The sequence below is a fragment of the Bison bison genome, unplaced genomic scaffold (genome assembly GCF_000754665.1).
Source record: "Bison bison bison isolate TAMUID 2011002044 unplaced genomic scaffold, Bison_UMD1.0 scf7180017864189, whole genome shotgun sequence".
NCBI classification, from domain to species: domain Eukaryota; kingdom Metazoa; phylum Chordata; class Mammalia; order Artiodactyla; family Bovidae; genus Bison; species Bison bison.
The window spans coordinates 2,984,348-2,996,506 of record NW_011494761.1 but is presented as its reverse complement, the minus strand read 5'-3'; the positions used below and the strand labels follow the sequence as shown (position 1 = coordinate 2,996,506).

Genomic DNA, 12,159 nt, shown 5'->3' with positions numbered 1-12,159 from the left:
TTTGTGGGGGAAAATATTTCAAAAGGAGACGGAAGCCCAATGAGGGATGCTGCTGAGCTGCCTCCCCAGCTGCTGCCTCCTCTGTCCTTAACGAATTTCCTCCAGTGAGGTGCTCCTCTTCCTCCAGGCCAGAATCTGTGCCCACCGACAAAGGCGAGAGCACAAAAGGAGCTCAGTTCTTTGGACGTGCGGTCTCCCTGCTGAAAGTCAGCACGCCGCTGTCGGCATCACTCTCTCTGCAAGTCTGGTTGTGGAGGCTGATCCACGGCCAAAGCCCTACTCGCCTGAGATTTTCCTTTGCATTTCTGGCCTAACCTTGTCAGAGTGAAAAAAGACCTGCTGTCCTTGCGATGGCATCTCCCTAAGAATTGCTGCAGATACAGAGGCTCAGACTGAGAAACACTGTTTGCACTCTCATGGCCCTCACCTGTTTCTCCAAGTTCCCTACAGACGCTCCCGTTAGAGAAGCTGAGAGAAAAGGTAGTTCTGGAGAACACGGAAGTCCCTTCTATCCTCATTAAGTAGGGGACTGGATTTATGAGGAATCTTGATATGTCCAACAGAATCTCTATACACTGAGAGATTTCGGGAGATAATGTGAAAAAAAAAATTATGAACTTAATTTGCAACAATATACAGTCAGTTCCGCAATAAGGTTTGTTTCAAAATTGCAGATCTGCTCCAACAGAGTTGATATACGAGGGAACAACTGGAACGTAACGAGAACCTCACGTTTGCTTATGCCAAGTTCTTGGTGAGAGAGACTAGGTGAGCGCAGAAAAGTGTACCCAGCTGAACTGAACTGTGGAGGAATCTGCAAAACACACTCAAGCAGCATCGCACACTTCTCACCTCACTTCCTGCGTTATGACTCGGAGGGGAGCCATATCCCTCCTCATCTCCCATCATGTTTCCCTCGGATTTCAGACGACTGCCCCCACCACTTCACCCTCTGCCTTGATCGCCACAAGTAAACTTCAGGTCTCTTCCGAGGCGCAGCGCCACGCTTCTTGCACAAGCTGTGTAGTGCTGTAGTATTACTACGGACTCCTTAAATATTCAAGGTGTGTAAACCACGCTACCATTTTCAGAAGTCCCTCTCCTTGAACAATTGTGTGTCCCCTTGATGAAGTTTCTGAGTGTTTGCCCCAACCCCATTTTCCTTTAGAGCTGCAATTTTCTGTGCAGCATGATGAATTTAGAAACATGTATGTCACTTCTTAACAGAAAACTGACTGTAAATCAGATTTCATTGTCTTATTAAGTATCAAAGAAAGGGCAGAGGACAGAATCAATAACGTTTCAGTTGACGAAAAGAAACAAATGCTGTTATGTACCTTGCTACATACAATCAGTTTTTGCGACTGTCTAAAACAGTTGGTATTATAGAGCACAATGGACTCCCTTCTCACCACAGCCCAGTTCAGCTCAGACGGCATTTCCTCCAGCAAACTCGAGACCATACCCTGCTCTGTATCAGATTCATCCACCATGTCTTGTACGTTCCCGAGCCACCTGCTCATACCTTTGGCACAGGCCCCATCACCTCACACTGCAACTCTGTTTACTTATGATTCTCATTCACTGGCCTGTGGGCTCCTGAGAGCCATCTTTGCGCCTGTATCTGGATTCTAAGCATGTCATGCAGTGTCTAGCACAGTGGAGATGCCCATCAAATGCTTGTGAAGGCAAGAAGAAAGCAGCTTTCGGTTATCTGTATCATTCACAGCCCTGAGCAGTGCTTCACACAGAGCAGGCCCTCAACAGATACTGTTAAATGAAAGGAAAGGGAACAAAAAAGAACTGCATTTATTCAGGGCCAGGAAAAACAGTGAGCAAAGTCATCTCGTGAAATCGTCAAACAAAGCCTTCCTAGTAATAAGGTAAACTTATCTTTATAGAAGAACAGGGAAGGAAGATGACTACGATATTTTATGTTCACGACAGAACTGTTGAATTCCTCAAAACAGTTGTCTGGCTCAGTTCTACCATTAAGCAGGTCAACTCTGAAGCCTTCCAACCACGTGGGTGTTCATTCCATTTTGAACATCTTCAGATTATATTCTACTGCTTGGTAACCTTAGACAATGCTTATTGATATTTTATAATCAAAAAAACCCCTTCTAATGTAAAAGCAATCCCCCTCTTGCTACTTTAAACTAGTTTCTTTTGTTCATTCTTCTGTAGGGATAGAGCGCTGGTTTGCATCCTTATGATAAACCTCTACATACTATAAGACAGTTATTAAGTCATCTCTGAGCTTTCTATTTTCCTGGCTAAGCAACCAAACTCCTTTAATCTTTCCCCACATGGCTTATTTTACATTCCATTAAGCATTTCTGTTGTTTTGCCATAGACCTTTTCCAATTTTTACACTTCCTTTTAAAAGGTAGGAATCCAAAGTCAACCAAAGAGTTTAATAAGAGCTCATACAACACTAAACATAGCAAAGGATTACTTTCCAACCCCCTGAATCCCACTATCACAGGAGCTGTGTAGCTTGCTTTGCTCAAAGCCAACAAGTCCTTACCACCTCTCCATGGCTGCTGATGCTCCTGTACGCCCTGAAACCTGGGGCGTGCGGGGGGCCTGGCACCCCACTCTCTCCCTGTGGATAGTGGTTCGGAGGTGCCCTGGGCACATGCTACACCCTCTTTCTGCCCTAGCTTGCTGGACTAGACTTTGGGGCGTGGAGCTGGTTCCAGGTGGATCTCATCTTAATTTTCTGTGGTTCTGGCCACGAAAGAGCTACACACGCCTCTGGTGGAGCAGGGCTGGCCCCCGCAGTCTTGTTTCAGGGTGGGCGCCACTCTGCTGAGTCACCTGGAGCTCACAGTCCTTTTCTTATTCTCTCTGTGCTTGGACAACCTTCCTTCCTCTGCTGACAGTATATTTACTTTTCTTTCTTAGGAAACAACCTTGAATTTGTTCCATATTTGTGAAATGTGACTTATATAATTTATTAAGGTCATGTCAAATTCTAGTTCTAGCTTTCCAAGCACTGCAACCCCTGTTAGCTTAGTGTAATCTCCAAACTTGGTTGGAATGCCTTTTAGTCTGTCGCCCAGGAAATAATGAGAATGCAGAACGGAATCTATCATGGGCACCAGGACGGACTCTTCTACATCTTCAATTACCAGGCCGTCACAGCTTATAGTAAGGACTTCAGAAGGTAATCTCCTTACCAAAAGGCACGTTTACCTGATCTTGATGACCCTGGGATCTACTTAGACAAATCTTATTTATCGATAAAAAGTAGCCACTTATGGGGTGGAATCAAAGGTAATAGTGAACAGATAATGGCTCTGTGCCTTGCTTTCCTCTGGCCTGTAGGGTTAATATTTCAGCACAGAAGGAAGCTGTACCACTGTGGGTACATGTGCAACTTGCAAAGCAGAGCAATAAAATTATAACCAAGGTTTTACCGTAATGATCTTTATTATCCTGGGTATTGTCACTGTGCAACTTAAAATCAATATCAAATTAATTACTATCAAAAATGTAAAATGTAAAAATATTTTTAAGTCAATACAAGAAACTAAAGGTAGAAATTTGATCAATCTAGGTAACTGTGACAGCGGTATTATCATGAGATCAAGTTGCTGAATGATTCAACTATAACTAGAGAGAAGCAAAATCTAGTGAAAATAACTAAAATTAAATGCATTCAGCTAACATGACTGTTAGCTTCTAAACTTCAAACTAGATACCCTAAGCTTCAAACTAGATACCCTAAACTTCAAACTAGATACCCAGTTAAAGAGTAACAAAATTATGTCAGTAATTGTAAAGACTCTTCATTGGTAATTTTTAACTGGATAAGTAAATTTAATATTCCACTCAAAAATATTTGATCCTGGAGCAATTTCCATCAATCATTTCTGCCACTGTTGCTGCAACTGTCAAAAGACTGAAGACAATAAACAATAATGTCCTTAAAGAGCAGTGCTCAGTCAGTTAATCAAAAACATTTACTGACTGAAAATCTGACTACTATACAGAACCCCTTTCTCGATTATTTCCTAATTTCTTTCAGGTCCGGGCTCAGTCATTTCAGACGAGTAGGTTGTTTCGTGCAGTTGTTTGTTAGATTTTACAACACTGGATGCACAAAAGTAGGTCGAGGGAGAATTACAGAAAATTATCTCACTAGACTCAGATTTATGGAATCTTTGATAAAGGGATATCTGCTGTTAACAGAAAAAGGAAACTATATCAAAAAAGAAAAAAAAAATCTGAACTGTGATGTTCGGCCAAGAGTTACTGAGCTGACCTTGGAACAGTATTGTACAAACATACAATTCTCCCCCACTGAGTTTTCTGCTGGCATATACACTCTGTCTGCATATAATGTTAATGCATCATTTATTTATATCAAAAGCCTGCCCTAGACAATCGTCCTAAAAATGGAGTAAGATAACAGTCTTTGTTCTGGGAGTAAAAGAACTTGAGAAAATTCCCATTCTTAAAATATGCCATTTTATAAAATCAATTCTCAGATATTCAGTGTCTAGTCACTGAGCTATGGATTGCCTATAAATGTGCTCAAATTCTTCTTCTCTTCCTTTTTTTCAGGTATTGGCTTTGACTGCTCATTAGCACATCCAGGACAGGACAGACGGGGTGATACAAATCTATCAATTTAAAAGCCTCACCAAAACTTATGGATATTCACTTCCCTACAGTAATCTTATTTTTCATTACAGGTCTTGAAATATGCTTAATTAACAGGATTAAGTCTGAAAGTGAGAGTCACTCAGTCCTGTCCAACTCTTTGCTACCCCATGGACTGTATCGTCCATGGAATTCTCCAGGCCAGAATACTGGACTGGGTAGCCTCTCCCTTCTCCAGCGGGTCTTCCAGACCCAGGAATCGAACTGGGGACTTGTGCATTGCAGACGGATTCTTTACCAACTGAGCAACCAGGGAGGGATTAAGTCTAAAGTCAGGTAAACAGATCACATAAAGAAATAATATCCAACTTGTGTGCTCAGTGCTCAATCATGCTGACTCTTTGAGACCCCATGGACTGCGGCCTTCCAGGCTGCCCTGTCCATGGGATTTCCCTGGCAAGAATACGTGTGGGTTGCCGTTTCCTTCTCCAGGAGATCCTCATGACCTGGGTCTCTTGCATTTCCTGCATTGGCAGGTGAATTCTTTATCACTGAGCCACTTGCGAATATCATACTATACAATTTCAATTCTAATATATTATCAACTTACAATGTATTCTTACTAAATACTATCTGATCTTTGCACTTTTTATATAGTATATAAGTGAACCCTTTTAAAATTAATACATTTAAAAAAAATTTTGGAACAATCTATTCCATTAAAAGGGCTTCCCAGGTGGCTCAGTGGGTAAAGAATCTGCCTGCAATGCAGGAGACTCAGGAAATGTGGGAAGATCCCCTGGAGGAGGGAATGGCAACCCACTCCAGTATTCTTGCCTGGAGAACCTCATGGACAGAGGAGTCTGGTGGGCTACAATCCATGGGGTCACAAAGAGTCAGACACAACTGAAGTGACTGAGCACTCAGAATTTCGATAAAGAGAAATTGAAAAAATGTGTCATTGCCAGAGATTTGTGTACTTTTTACATTTGAATGGCAATAGGACTAGTGGAATTTGACTTACGAATTGAAATGGGTTGAGCTTACTATTTTCTTAGGTAATACACAAAGTGAAAGAAAGTGGAAGTGTAAGTTACTAAGTCATGTATAATAATGGGCACGTTATAAAGTGGTTGTATAATATCACAACAAATATAAATATTAGTTTGCTCCAACCCTTCGCTTTATAATACATTTAACAAATGTGAAACAGGCACTTCAACAAAGGTTAGAGTGGTTTGTATGTCTGATGGTAGGATGGTTTGATGGTGATCTTTTTGCCCTAATTTCTATATCTTTCAAGTATTTGACAGTGAATAGATACTATGTTTACAGGCAAATAAAAAGGTATTAATATAAAAAAGTTTAAAAGCTAAATACAACTGTGAGAAGGCAGGAAGATTTCTGCTAGCATTCTCCAAGGGATCCTAAGTCTTCAGACGTTATATACGATACAACCTGACTCCTCTCAGGGCTGACACACGGCCACTTGACAGAATCCTGACTTTATTTAAACAGTCTACCTTTACTGGTTACAAGTATAAAGAACATTTTTAAGTGCTGAGGAAGAAGAAGAATCTAAGATTCTCCATCTGCAGTTTTCTTCTCATCGTTGAACTTCCCTTAAACCCGTAATTATTGAAGCTGACTGATATAAAAATGTTTGAAATACAGAGGAAAAAGGATATCTGAATGGTGCGTGCTTATTTGAAGGTAACACATAGCATTCAGCCAACAAAGGGTCAATGGGTAAATAGCTAATTTTAGGCAGTACTAGACAATTAACAAAAATGAAGGAAAAAGGCCTACCCTGTCCTTCTCAGTGGCAAATGTACAAACGCAAAGACGAGGTGGGGCTGACACTGGTGGCAGGCGTCTGAGGGCAGGAGCGGGCTGCCCAGGCTTTCCTGTACTGCGAGTCTGGGCTTTCGCTATGACTCTTTGCAGACTTCCCAGGAGGCCCTGTGGTCAAAAGTCCGCCTGCCGATGCAGGAGACAGGAGACAGGGGTTTGATCGCTGGGTCCAGGAGATCCCCTGGAGGAGGAAGTGGCAACCCATTCCAGGCTTCTTGCCTGGAGAATCCCATGGACAGGGGACAGTCTACAGGGCCTCAGAGAGACAGACAGAACTGAGCACACACGCCCAACACACGATTCCAGACAACAGAGAAGAAACAACCGTGGGAGATAAGGTGCGAGCAGAAAAGCAGACATTTTACTTCAAAAATGCTTTAATGACACTGTTTCTCTTATTCTTTGAGACATTTCACGTTATGGCAAGCAACTGGAGGGGGAAAAAGAATAAGACAGTAAAAGAGATCATGGAACAGACTTCAATATAAATAGACTATTTGAACTGAGGTCTGAAGCTATAATATCCAGAGGTAAAACACAATTGATTCCAGCCTTGCTGGGGGAGAATTATAAGCATTAGAATACACTGAGAGAAAATGAGAGACAAATCCACATTCACCTTCACTGCCTTCCCTCTTTCCAAGCTGATTATCACTGGGGATTGACTGTAGAAAGGGGCTGGAAATTTCAAGGATGTTTGCTATTTAAGTACTGAATTAAAATTTTTAAAAATGCTTATCCCTCACCACTATTATAGGACAAAGAATTTTTAGTTGGATGTAGGCAGGCTAAGTCTTCACCTATTATACTAGATTCTTCACTGGAGATAATTCTTTCCAAGCAGGTTCGCAAAGAGTCATAGTATATTGTTCAGTAAAAATGGAGTTTACTAAACTGCGCATATTCCAAATACAATTTAAAAATGACAAGCAACTGCGGTTACTCCTGAGTATTACTTGTTTTATTTATGGGTTATCACTTCTTTGCAGTTTTGTGCATGTTTTCCAAATGGCAAGGAACACACACACACAGTTTAGTGAGCGCCCTTACGCTGCGAGGAGCTTCACACTCACTGCTCTAAATGCTCAAGGGTCTGCACGGCGTGCTGTGACCCCCGGCTTCCAGGTAGGCCCCGAGAAAGCGAGCACTGTCTAAGTTCACACAGAGACAACTGTCAGAGATCAGACTTTTTTATTTTTTTAAAGAAAATACACTACAGAACACAGAGGTCATGCTTTTTTAAAATAAAAAATACTGTTAGACAGAGATGAACTGCCTATTACGGTTTTGTGAGGGCATTCCAGGGCCTTCACGTAACCTCGACGACACTTTATAGCTGCTGCCTGAAAGAGCTCAGCTGAACTTCACAGTCACCCCAACACGCTGACAAGTTCTGCACGGACATGCATACGTGCATTTCTCTGGGCAGGACATTCACACCTTTAATCAGATAATGAGATACAGTAGTTGTTCAAGGAAGAAGGCTAGCACATAGTTTGCTTTCAATACCCTTAAGGAATATCCTTTGCACGGCTGGATTCACGAAAGCCGGCAGGGTGATGGGCAGCGGGGCTGCAGGGGCAGTGGGAGGACAGCAGCAGGCGCGGGGGCTGGGCAGGCGAGGCTGGGGGCGCAGGCCGGAGGCGGGGGGAGGCCGTGCCTGTGCACCTTCAGCATGACCACAGTCACCTGCAGGGGCGGCCACAGACGGCGGCACCGACCCCACGGACGTCAGCCTGGCTGGCCTCTGGGGGCTGGCGGCGGACACGAGGCCTGGCGTGCTGCGGTCCCTGGGGTCGCAGAGAATCGGACACGACTGAGCGACTGACCTGAACTGAACCCCCAGGGCTTCTGATTCTGCAGGGCTGCGGTGGGTCCGACAACCTGCATTTCTGACAAGTGTCCAGTTAATGTCGGATAAGTACATATAAGGCTTCAGGCATAAGGCTCTATAAGGCATATACGGCTCATAAGGCATATAAGGCTCTGGGACCCAACGGGGTTTAAATCCTTTGTCTACTAGTTACTACTATGGGATCGTTAACAAGTTACCTAACCTCTCTATCCCTTGGTTCTCTAATCTGTAAAGTGGAGATGATTATACTTAACGAAATTTAATAGGACAGTGCCTGTCAAGTGTTTATTCCGTGCATGACACACTAGGTATATAATAAAAGTTACAGTCAACACATACACGTACATACCTGGATTAAAGAAAACGATGTAATGCTGAAACAACTCCCATGGACAATATGTTAAACCAAAGCCAACGGAATATGATCTAGTTTTTTGTCTTTCAAATAAACAAACCCTTTTCAAGTTGTTGAGTCAAGCTAATCATATTGCTGCTATTTCCTTAAATTTGCAGCATGTCACTCACAGCAGGCCCACCAAGGCTGAGGGGATCCATGGTAACCACACAAAGCAAACATCCACCTACCCATTAGTGCCAGCAATTCTTTGGCATTTGTTATGTTAGTTAAACTGTGTAATGGTGTGTGAGAAATCAGTTTCTGCTTCCTCGACCCTTTGGAAAGATGGTTTTCCAACCCAGCGTGCCTTGCTGAGACTCCAGAGTCTGACAGCTGTGACTTCAGGCAGTGGTTCCCTCACAAGCCTCCTCTGGAACTGAGGCGGCAAACACCGTGGTCCCCTCTGAAAGGGTAAGAATCTATTATAGGGGCTTGATTATTGATAATGACCATTGCTATTTTGGGGCTAACAGCTAACTAAGGACTTCAATTGTTCATTTTAACAAGTATTCATCGTGAACCCTGAACTATCCCTCGGAGAACATTCATTTTAGATGTATGAGATACAAGGAAGTCAATGAAAGCTTATTTTCATGCCTTTAGGTTTCAAGGAATATATCCTGTTTACTTATACTGGAGATGTACAAAGAAAAGGAAAAGAGATTTAAAAATGAAGAAATCAATTTTAATAAGAACAGTTTTAAATGTTAATGCATCTTCATGCTCTCACAAATCCTTAACCTTAATTCTAAAGATGTAAGAGACCTAAAACTACACAGAAATTTTACCTAATGAAACATTTTCAAGTCTATGTCTCCTTAGTAAAATATACCGTATGAAATTCTGGAAGAGATATAAAAGCGAGTAAGTACTTGACTGTTATCAGGGAACTGATCATTCAAACAGGAGATGATACATGACAGTGAGCGGGAAAGGGAATGCACCTGAGGCGCGGGCAAGGCCACAGAGACGGGACCGAGGCCTCGGATGGAAGCAGCCGGCTTGGCTTGGAGAGCTCCTGCTGGAGGGAAGCAGGAGATGAGGTGAAAAAGAAGGAGGCCCAGGGCTGAAAATGAGTTTTTTGGATCTGACTGGCCCATCCCTAGCGAAAGGCGTCTTAGCCGAATCCTGACGTCAGCACAGCATTCGTTTGTCCTGTTTCTGCACCCCCGTGCAGGTCACAGACGTACCTAGAAGACGCTGATGAGGAGCCACGGCTTGGCTTCTTCTCTGTCTCCGCAGAGAGAGAGGTCTGACGAGTGGAGGAGCCCCTTGCTATAAGCAGACAGAAGGAGGAGCGGGGGAGAGCTGCTGAGTCAGGGCAGGGAAAGCAGGAGTCAAGGACTGACTGAGGTTTTTCTCAGCTGCTCCTCTGGACTTTACGTGTCCCGCTGGTCTACTGAACACTAGCTCTGCTCCAGCCAGAAGAAACTATGTGCTCTTCAAAGAAATCTGGATTGGCAGTGGCAGCTTCTACACTAAAGCATAACACAATCCGGCACCAGGGCAGGGACGTTAGACGGCAGACGAGATACTGCTCCCTGATACTTCTGCCAGCACGGCAAAGGGAGAAAAACCAACAAATAAACGTGCTAAGTAAAAGCAAATGCCTATTCTCCGGCCACACCCAGATGACTTTTTCACTCTTCCAGGTTGGTGGACCTCCTGCTCTCCTTTCCTTCACTGAAACCAAGAACCCAAGGCCTCCCTATAGATAAAGCTGCGCTTGCATGTAACTTTATTACAGAAATGCACAGAGACTGAACCAAGGCTGATCATGAAAACGTTAAACCTGACTTCTTGGTCATTGCACAGCATTTCTAAAGTAATTTTAGAGCAACACAGAGTGGAGTCCTAACTATAATGATAACTTAATAAGAAGTCATACAGTACTCTTCAGGTGAAGGAAAAAAAGGGGGAAATGAACCCTGAGCACAAGGGAATGTATTTTGATTACATTCAAAAACACGTATTCTTAAAGTCATCCCTCTGAATTAAAGTCAAAGACATTCTCATCTTTAACTGGTTTGGAGATGACACACAGATGAAATTTTCTTTCATTCATAAACACAAAGGCTTAAAAGGATACCTGTACAGTGAGTACATCAGGGCACACTTTACAGAATTAGAGTACGGGGCCATCAATATTGACCTTATTTATACAAAAAATTTTTATATTAGGATGTCAAGGAAAGGTACAGGTTCACATAAAGACTAAGTCCTTCAACATTCAGTAATGGAATGATGAAGTGGGTACTCTGTTTATAATCCTTTCATTCAAAGCACTGATGAGCAAAATATATGGCAATGAACTTGCCACGAACACAACACTTCTATTTAAAGATGAAACTTTTCTCTGTTGAGAACCAGAGGAAAAATGCATCCATAGTCTCAGGGTGGTACACTGGCTACATTTCATTTATGCAGATTTTAGGTTAATAGATAGGACTCACCGACAAGGGTTCTATAAACCATTTCAGTGAGCATACATCCTGATTATAATGTCACGTTAAGAAATGGACTGCAATCTGTCTTCGTGTCATACTTAATAGATTTCTAGTAAATAGCCCACAAGCGCACCTTCTAACAGGTGATGAATTACATTACTGCCCTGTTGTACTTTCCTAATGAAGGGTCTGGCAGGATTTCCATTATAATCAAGACTCTTTGCAGGGAGGAAACAGAAGCAGTGGTTTGCATGTTCCCACAGGGCTCTGTCAGGCCCCGCTACCAGCTGGGGTCTTGGGGGGACACACCTCTGAGGCCTGACTCAGAAAAGTGTGGGATGCCGGCTGTGTGATTATTAGCCACGGCCATTTTCACCAAGTCGCTCCCTTTCTTTCCTCGCTTGCTCGCCCTCTCTCGGGCTCTGCGTCTCCCCTTCTCGTGAGCATCCTGTCCCCGTCACCAGCGCTGGGCCGGATGACCCCTCTCCGATGCCATTCCTTTCCCACACTGGGTTGCTGGCCCGCTGTTTGCTCTGGAAGAAATCTGGCTGCCCTGCACCTGAGCTGCAGGGTCAGCCTTCTTTGCCTTTTGAATAACAATGAAGGGACTTCATAGTGAAAGCCAACACCAAGACGGCCACTGGCGAGGGAAATGAGGTTGATGGGGACCCTCTCTCCACACAACAAACATGAATTACCAAAACATTCAGAGGATGAAACTACAGCCTCTAAGGCCCACAGCAAAGCAGTGCTTCTGACAGTAAGTGTCAGAACAGCTAAGTCCAAAGAGAAGGGCAGAGCTGCGGAGGACTGGAAGCTGATGGCTGCAAGTTCCCCAAGTTTTTCTGTGTGGATGCACCACAGCCCACCTGCATTAACACAGATCAGAAACGGCAATGGGAAAGACGGGGCAGCACAGCGAAAACAAACGTTGAGGGGCGCTCAGGAGAAAGGGGAAGGCGCAGTGATGAAGAAGGTGAACAAAAAGCTGA

At 43.5% G+C, this 12,159-nt stretch overlaps 1 protein-coding gene across 1 annotated transcript in view; it reads right to left on the bottom strand.

The window, feature by feature from the left end:
* FBXL17 (F-box and leucine-rich repeat protein 17) overlaps window positions 1–12,159 on the bottom strand; it is a gene marked incomplete at its 5' end in the record, with an annotated part of 389,687 nt that overhangs the window by 1,169 nt on the left and 376,359 nt on the right. The gene's annotated exons all lie outside the window — the stretch shown is intronic.